This window comes from Ursus americanus, chromosome 5 (genome assembly GCF_024610735.1).
Source record: "Ursus americanus isolate L20-20 chromosome 5, mUrsAme1.1.p, whole genome shotgun sequence".
NCBI lineage: Eukaryota > Metazoa > Chordata > Mammalia > Carnivora > Ursidae > Ursus > Ursus americanus.
This window is the reverse complement of record NC_142131.1, coordinates 85734701-85741856: the sequence shown is the minus strand read 5'-3', so window position 1 is coordinate 85741856 and position 7156 is coordinate 85734701.

The following is a 7156-nucleotide window of genomic DNA, read 5'->3' as shown; positions in this document are numbered from 1 at the left end:
AGGTTCCTCAAAATGTTAAAAGTAGAATTAATTACTCTAGGATTCAGCAATTGCACTACTAGGTATTTATCCAAGGTATGGAACTTTGCACTACTTCAAAGTGATGAATGTTTTGATGACTGTTTCCTTGGTTGTGAAAAAGCTTTTTATTTTGATGAAGTCCCACAAGTTCATTTTTGCTTTTGATTCTCTTCCCTTTGGAGATGTGTCATGAAAAAAGGTGGGGCACCTGGGTGGCTCAGTTGTTAAGCATCTGCCTTCAGCTCAGGGAGTGATCCCAGAGTCCTGGGATCGAGCCCCATATCAGGATCCTCTGCTTGGAGCCTTCTTCTTCCTCTCCAACTCCTCCATTTGTGTTCCCTCTCTCACTTGCTGTCTCTCTCTGTGTCAAATAAATAAATAAAATTAAAAAAAAAAGTTTCTGTGGCCAATGTCAAAGAGGTTGCAGCCTATCTTCTCCTCTATGATTTTCATGGATTCCTGTCTCACATCAAGGTCTGTCATCCATTTGGAGTTTATCTTTGTGTATGGTGTGAGAGAGTGGTCAAGATTCATTCTTTTGCATATAGCTGTCTGATTTTCCAGCACCATTTATTAAAGAGACTGTCTTTTCCACTGGATGTTTTTTCCTGCTTTGTCAAAGATCAGTTGACCATAGAGTCGAGGGTCCATTTCTGGATTCTCTGTTCTGCTCCATTGGCCTATATGTCTGTTTTTGTGCCAGTCCCATGCTGTCTGTGTGATCAAGCTTTGTAGTATAGCTTGAAACCCGGCAACGTGATGCCCACAGATTTGTTTTTCCTTTTCAACATTTCCTTGGTGATTTGGGGCCTTTTCTAGTTCCACAGAAATTTTAGGCTTGTTTGTTTCAGCTCTTTGAAAAATGTCACTGGTATTTTGATTGGGATGACTTTGAAAGTGTAGATTGCTCCGGGTAGCATAGACATTTTAACTATGTTTATTCTTCTGATCCATGAACATGGAATGTTTTCCATCTTTTCGTGACTTCTTCAATGTCTTCCATAAGTGATTTGTAGTTTCTAGAATGTAGATCCTATACCTCTCGGTTAAGTTAATACCAAGATATCGTATGATTTTTGGTGCTATGGTAAATGGAATTGATACCATAATTTCTCTTTCTTCAGTCTCATTGCTCAAGTATAGAAATGCAACTGATTTCTGAGCATTGATTTTGTATCCTGCCACATGACTGAATTGTTGTATGAGTTTCAGTAATTTGGGGGTGGAGTCTTTTGGGTTTTCCATATACAGTAAAATGTCATCTGCGAAGAGAGACAGTTTGGCTTCTTCTTTGCTGATTTGAATACCTTTTATTCCATTTTGTTGTCTGATTGCTGTTGCAAGGACTTCTAGTACTATGTTCAACAGTAATGGTGAGAGTGAGCATCCTTGTCATGTTCCTGATCTTAAGGGAAAAGAAAGGTTTTCCCGATTGAGCATGGATGCTGGGTTCTGGAATGTCTAGCTCTTGGGCCAGTCATTCTCTGGTAGTGATGCCACGGTACAGGTTGTGTTGGAACCATGCCTCAACATCCACATTCTGCGTGGGCTTCAAAAGAAGCCGCCTCTATCGGGATCCTTGTGGGAGTGGGCCTGTTGTGGGAAAATGGCCACCACCTTAAAAAGGCTTTCCTAAGAATGCAAACCGGCGGTGCAGTCTGAGTTCTTCCCTTTCTGCCATGTCCACACCTTCCCAGGCTGGGCTTTACTGTCTCTTTGTAACTCATGAATCCCCCTAAGGGACTGCTCAATAGGACACAGGCAGTCTGCCATCTGCCTATGGGAACAGGTGAGAGTCAAGGATCTCGGGAAATACCAACCACTCTCAAGCTGTGGGATGGCATGCCAAGGGATTAAGGAGACCCGCGGTGGGGGAGAGCAGGGGAAAGCACCTCAGGAGAAGCAAAGACGGTCATGCTGCTACTGAGAGACCTCAGGGAAAAAGCCGACCACACATCCTGAATGCTGCTCCATTGAGGGGGATGTTCTATTCTTGGAAACAACCCCTAAAAGGGCTGCTGAATCTGGACCCGTACTCTGCCACCAGAGATCGAGCTTGCCTATGTTCCAAAGAGGGCCTATCAGTGGGAATCATGGCCACCAGCCTCAGTTTTCATTCTGATGGCAGCCACATGCCAACTTCTCTCAATCCCCCCCCCCAGTCCTCCGTGGATCACAGCCCTCCAGCCTGTGTTCTGGCCATTTGGGTGGCCCCTTCTCCTTTCCTGAACCCTGGAAAGTTATCAGGGCCTTTGGGTTATCCAACCAGGGAACAGTGAATCTGATGGAAACTTACTGTTGGAGGAGCCTATGGGAGCCATGCCAATGGAATCATTTGGGCTCCACAGCGCTGGCCGGTCGACTGGGCAGGACCCCACAGCACGGGACTTATCAATGCCTCGGATGGCCCACACATGGATGGCCCACCCCCAGTCATTTTGACAGCTTCCTGTGGTAGCCCTGCCTTCAGTGGCTCAGACCATTGAGGCACAAAGTCTGCAGGAACACACTGGGAACACTTGAGCCAAGAGCTGGACCTTGGGCAGATGGACATGCCACGGTCCCTGTCCTCTGGATGGATTGTGCCTTTTCCGCTCGCACAAGTTTCCCTCCAGGATTATAGCCCTGACATAAAAAGATGCTTTGGAGAGTCTGGGGACTGTGTCTACGACTGGCCCCAGTGAAGGCCCTTTCACGATTGCTTAGGATTTTGACATGGGTTGTAGAACTCGAGTCACCTTTGGCCACCCAAGACGAGACTCCTAATTAAGTTCCCTTCTATCACATTACACTGTTTTCTATCTTTCTTTTCATTGTTTATGTTTATTAATTAAATAATCTAGTTTAATTTAATTTAATTTTTTATTATGATATGCTAGTCACCATACAGTACATCATTAATTTTTGATACAGTGTTCCATGATTTATTATTTGCATATAACACCCAGTGCACCATGTAATACGTGCCTTTCTTAATACCCATCACCGGCCTATCCCAATACCTACCCCCCTCTCCTCTGAAGCCCTCAGTTTGTTTCCCAGAGTCCATAGTCTCTCATGGTTCATTCTCCCTTCTGTTTACACCCCTTCTACCCTTCCTTCTTCTATGGATCTCCCTGCTATTTCTTATGTTCCATAAATGAGTGAAACCATATGATAATTCTCTTTCTCTGCTTGACTTATTTCACTTAGCATAATCTCCTCTAGTCCCATCCATGTTGCTGCAAATATTGGCTGATCATTCTTTCAAATGGCTGAGTAATATACCACTGTATATATGGACCACATCTTTGTTATCCATTTATCTATTGAAGGGCATCCCAGCTCCTTCCACAATTTAGCTATTGTGGATAATGCTGCTATGAACATTGGGGTGCATATGGCCCTTCTCTTCACTACATCTGTATCTATGGGGTAAATACCCAGTAGTGCAATTGCTGGGTAATAGGGTAGCTCTATTTTTAACTTTTTGAGGGACCTCCACACTGTTTTCCAAAGTGGCTGTACCGCCTTGCATTCCCACCAACAGTGTAAGAGGGTTCCCCTTTCTACATATCCCCTCTAACATTTGTTGTTTTTTGCATTGTTCATTCTTGCCATTCCAACTGGCATAAGGTGGTATCTCAATGTGGTTTTGATTTGAATTTCCCCGATGGCTAATGATTTTGAACATTTTTTTCACGTGTCTGTTAGCCATTTGTATGTCTTCATTGGAAAAGTGTCTATTCATATCTTCTGCACTACACCCCAGAACAACAGAATACTCATTCTTTTCAAATGCAGATGAAACTTTCTCCAGTATAGACCATATACTGGGTCACAAAACAAGTCTCAACTGATACCAGAAGACTGAGATTATTCCCTGCATATTCTCAGACCATAATGCTTTGAAACTGGAACTCAATCACAAGAAAAATTTGGAAGAAACTCAAACACTTAGAAACTAAGGACCATCCTGCTTAATAATGATTGGGTAAACCAGGGAATTAAAGAATAGCTTAAGCAATTTATGGAAAGCAATGAAAACAAAAACACATCAGTCCAAAACCTATGGGACACTGCAAAGGCGGGCCTAAGGGAAAAATACATAGCTATCCAAGCCTCACTCAAAACAACAGAAAAATCTAGAATGCAGTTTTTATATTCTCATTTTAAGAACTGGAGCTGGATCAGAAGAACAGGCCTAATCCACACACAAGAATGCAATTGATCAAGATTAGAGCAGAGATTAATGAATTAGAAACCTGGGAGCAGAGTAGAGCAGATCAACAGAACTAGAAGCTGGTTCTTTGAAAGAATAAATAAGATAGGTAGGCCACTGGCTAGAGTTATTCAAAAAAATTGAGAAAGGACTCAAATTAGTAAAATTATGAATGAAAGGGGAGAGATCACAACCAACACCAAGGAAAAAGAAACAATCATTAGAAACTATTATCAACAGCTATATGCCAATAAATGAAACAACCTGGAAGAAAAGGATGCCTTCCTGGAAACCTCTAAACTAACAAGACTGAAACAGGAAGAAATTGATTATTTAAACACACCAATTAATTATGAAGAGATTGAAGCACTGATCAAAAACCTCCCCAAAAACAAGAGTCCAGGGCCTCACAGAATCCCCGGGGACTTCTACCAAACATTCAAAGAAAAAATAATCCCTATTCTCCTGAAGCTGTTTCAAAAAAATAGAAACAGAAGGAAAACTACCAAACTCATTCTATGAGGCCAGTCTTACCTTGATCCCTAAGCCAGGCAAAGACCCCATCAAAAAGGAGAATTACAGACCAATATCCCTGATGAATACGGATGCCAAAATTATCAACAAGATCCTAGCCAGTAGGATCCAACAGTACACAAAAGGATTATCCATGACGACTAAATGGGTTTCATCCCTGGGATTCAAGTTTGATTCAAAATTTGCAAATTGATCACTGTTATAGATCACATCAATAAGACAAGTGACAAGAACTGTATGATCCTTTCAATTGATGCAGAAAGCACATTTGACAAAATACAACATTGTTTCCTGATTAAAACCCTTCAGAATGTAGGGATAGAGGGTACATTCCTCAATTTCATAAAAACCATCTATGAAAAGGCTACAGCGAATATCATTCACAATGGAGAAAAGCTGAGAACATTTCCTTTAAAATCAGGAACATGACAAGGATGCCCACTCTTGTCATTATTGTTCAACATAGTACTAGAAGTCCTAGCAACGGCAATCAGACAACAAAAAAGAATAAAAAGGTATGCAAATTGGCAAAGAAGAAGTCAAACTCTCTCTCTCTCCACAGATGACATGATACTTTATATGGAAAACCCGAAATACCCCCCCAAGTTACTAGAACTGATAGAACAATTCAGTAATGTGGAAGGATACAAAATCAATGCTCAGAAATCAGTTGCATTTCTATACATGTATGATGAGACTGAAGAAAGAGAATTAGGGAATCAATTCCATTTACAATAGCACCAAAAACCATAAGATATCTTGGAATAAACTAGTGCTGGAAGAAACAATCCTAAAATTTGTGTGGAGACAGAAAAGACCCTGGATCACCAAGGAAATGTTGAAAAAGAAAAACAAATCTGTGGACATCACGTTGCCTGAATTCAAGCTGTACTACAAATCTGTGATCACCAAGACAACATGGTACAAAAAGAGACATGAGGTCCAATGAAACAGAATAGACTCCAGAAATGGACCCTCGACTGTATGATCAACTAATGTTTGACAAAGCAGGAACAAATATCGAGTGGAAAAAAGACAGTCTCTTCAATAAATGATGCTGGGAAATTTGGACAGCTATATGCAAAAGAATGAAACTTGACCACTCTCTCACACCATACACAAAGATGAACTCCAAATGGATGACAGACCTTGATGTGAGACAGGAATCCATGAAAATCATAGAGGAGAAGGTAGGCTGCAACCTCTTTGACATTGGCCACAGCAACTTCGTTCATGACACATCTCCAAAGGCAAGTAAACAAAAGAAAAAATGAACTTGTGGGACTTCATCAAGATAAAAATCTTCTGCACAGCCAAGGAAACAGTCAAAAAAACTAAAAGGGAAACCACGGAAAGGGAGAAGATATTTGCAAATGAAACTACAGATAAAAGGCTGGTATCCAAGATCTACAAAGAACTTCTCAAACTTAATCCCCAAGAAACAAATAATCAAATCATAAAATGGACAGAAGATATGGACAAACACTTTTCCAATGAAGACATACAAATGGCTAATAGACACATGAAAATGTTCAACATCATTAGCCACCAGGGAATTCAAATCAAAACCACATTAAGATATGACCTTACACTAGTTAAAATGGTAAAAATGGACAAGGCAAGAAACAGCAAATGTTGGAGAGGATGTGGAGAAAGGGGAACCCTCTTCCACTGCTGGTGGGAATGCAAGTTGGTACAGCCACTTTGGAAAGCAGTGTGGAGGTCCCTCAAAAAGTTAAAAATAGAGCTATCCTATGACCCAGCCATTGCACTACTGGGTATTTACCCCAAAGATACAGATGTAGTGAAGAGAAGGGCCATATGCACTCCAATGTTCATAGCAGGGTTGTCCACAATAGCCAACCTGTGGAAGGAACCAAGATGTCCTTCAACAGACGAATGGATAAAAAAGAAGTGGTCCATATATATAATGCAATATTACTCAGCCATCAGAAAGAATGATCACCCAGCAGTTGCAGCAACATGTATGGGACAGGAGAAGATTATGCTACGTGAAATAAGCCAAGCAGAGAAAGACAATTACCAAACGGTTTCACTCATTTATGAAACATAAGGAATAACAGGGAGATGGGTAGGAGAGGGAAGGGAAAAATGAGGAGCGGGTAAACAGAAGGGAAACTGAACCACGACAGACTGTGGACTCTGTGAAATAAATTGAAGGTTTTATAGGGGAGGGAGGGTTGTGGGACTGGCTAGCCCAGTGATGGGCATAAAGGAGGCCACATATTTCATGGAACACTCGGTGTTATACACAAACAATGAATCATGGAACACTACATCAAAAATTAATGATGCACTGTATGGTGACTAACATATCAAAATTTTAAAAATTAAATTAAATTAATTAATAAACATAAACAATGAAAAAAAGATAGAAAA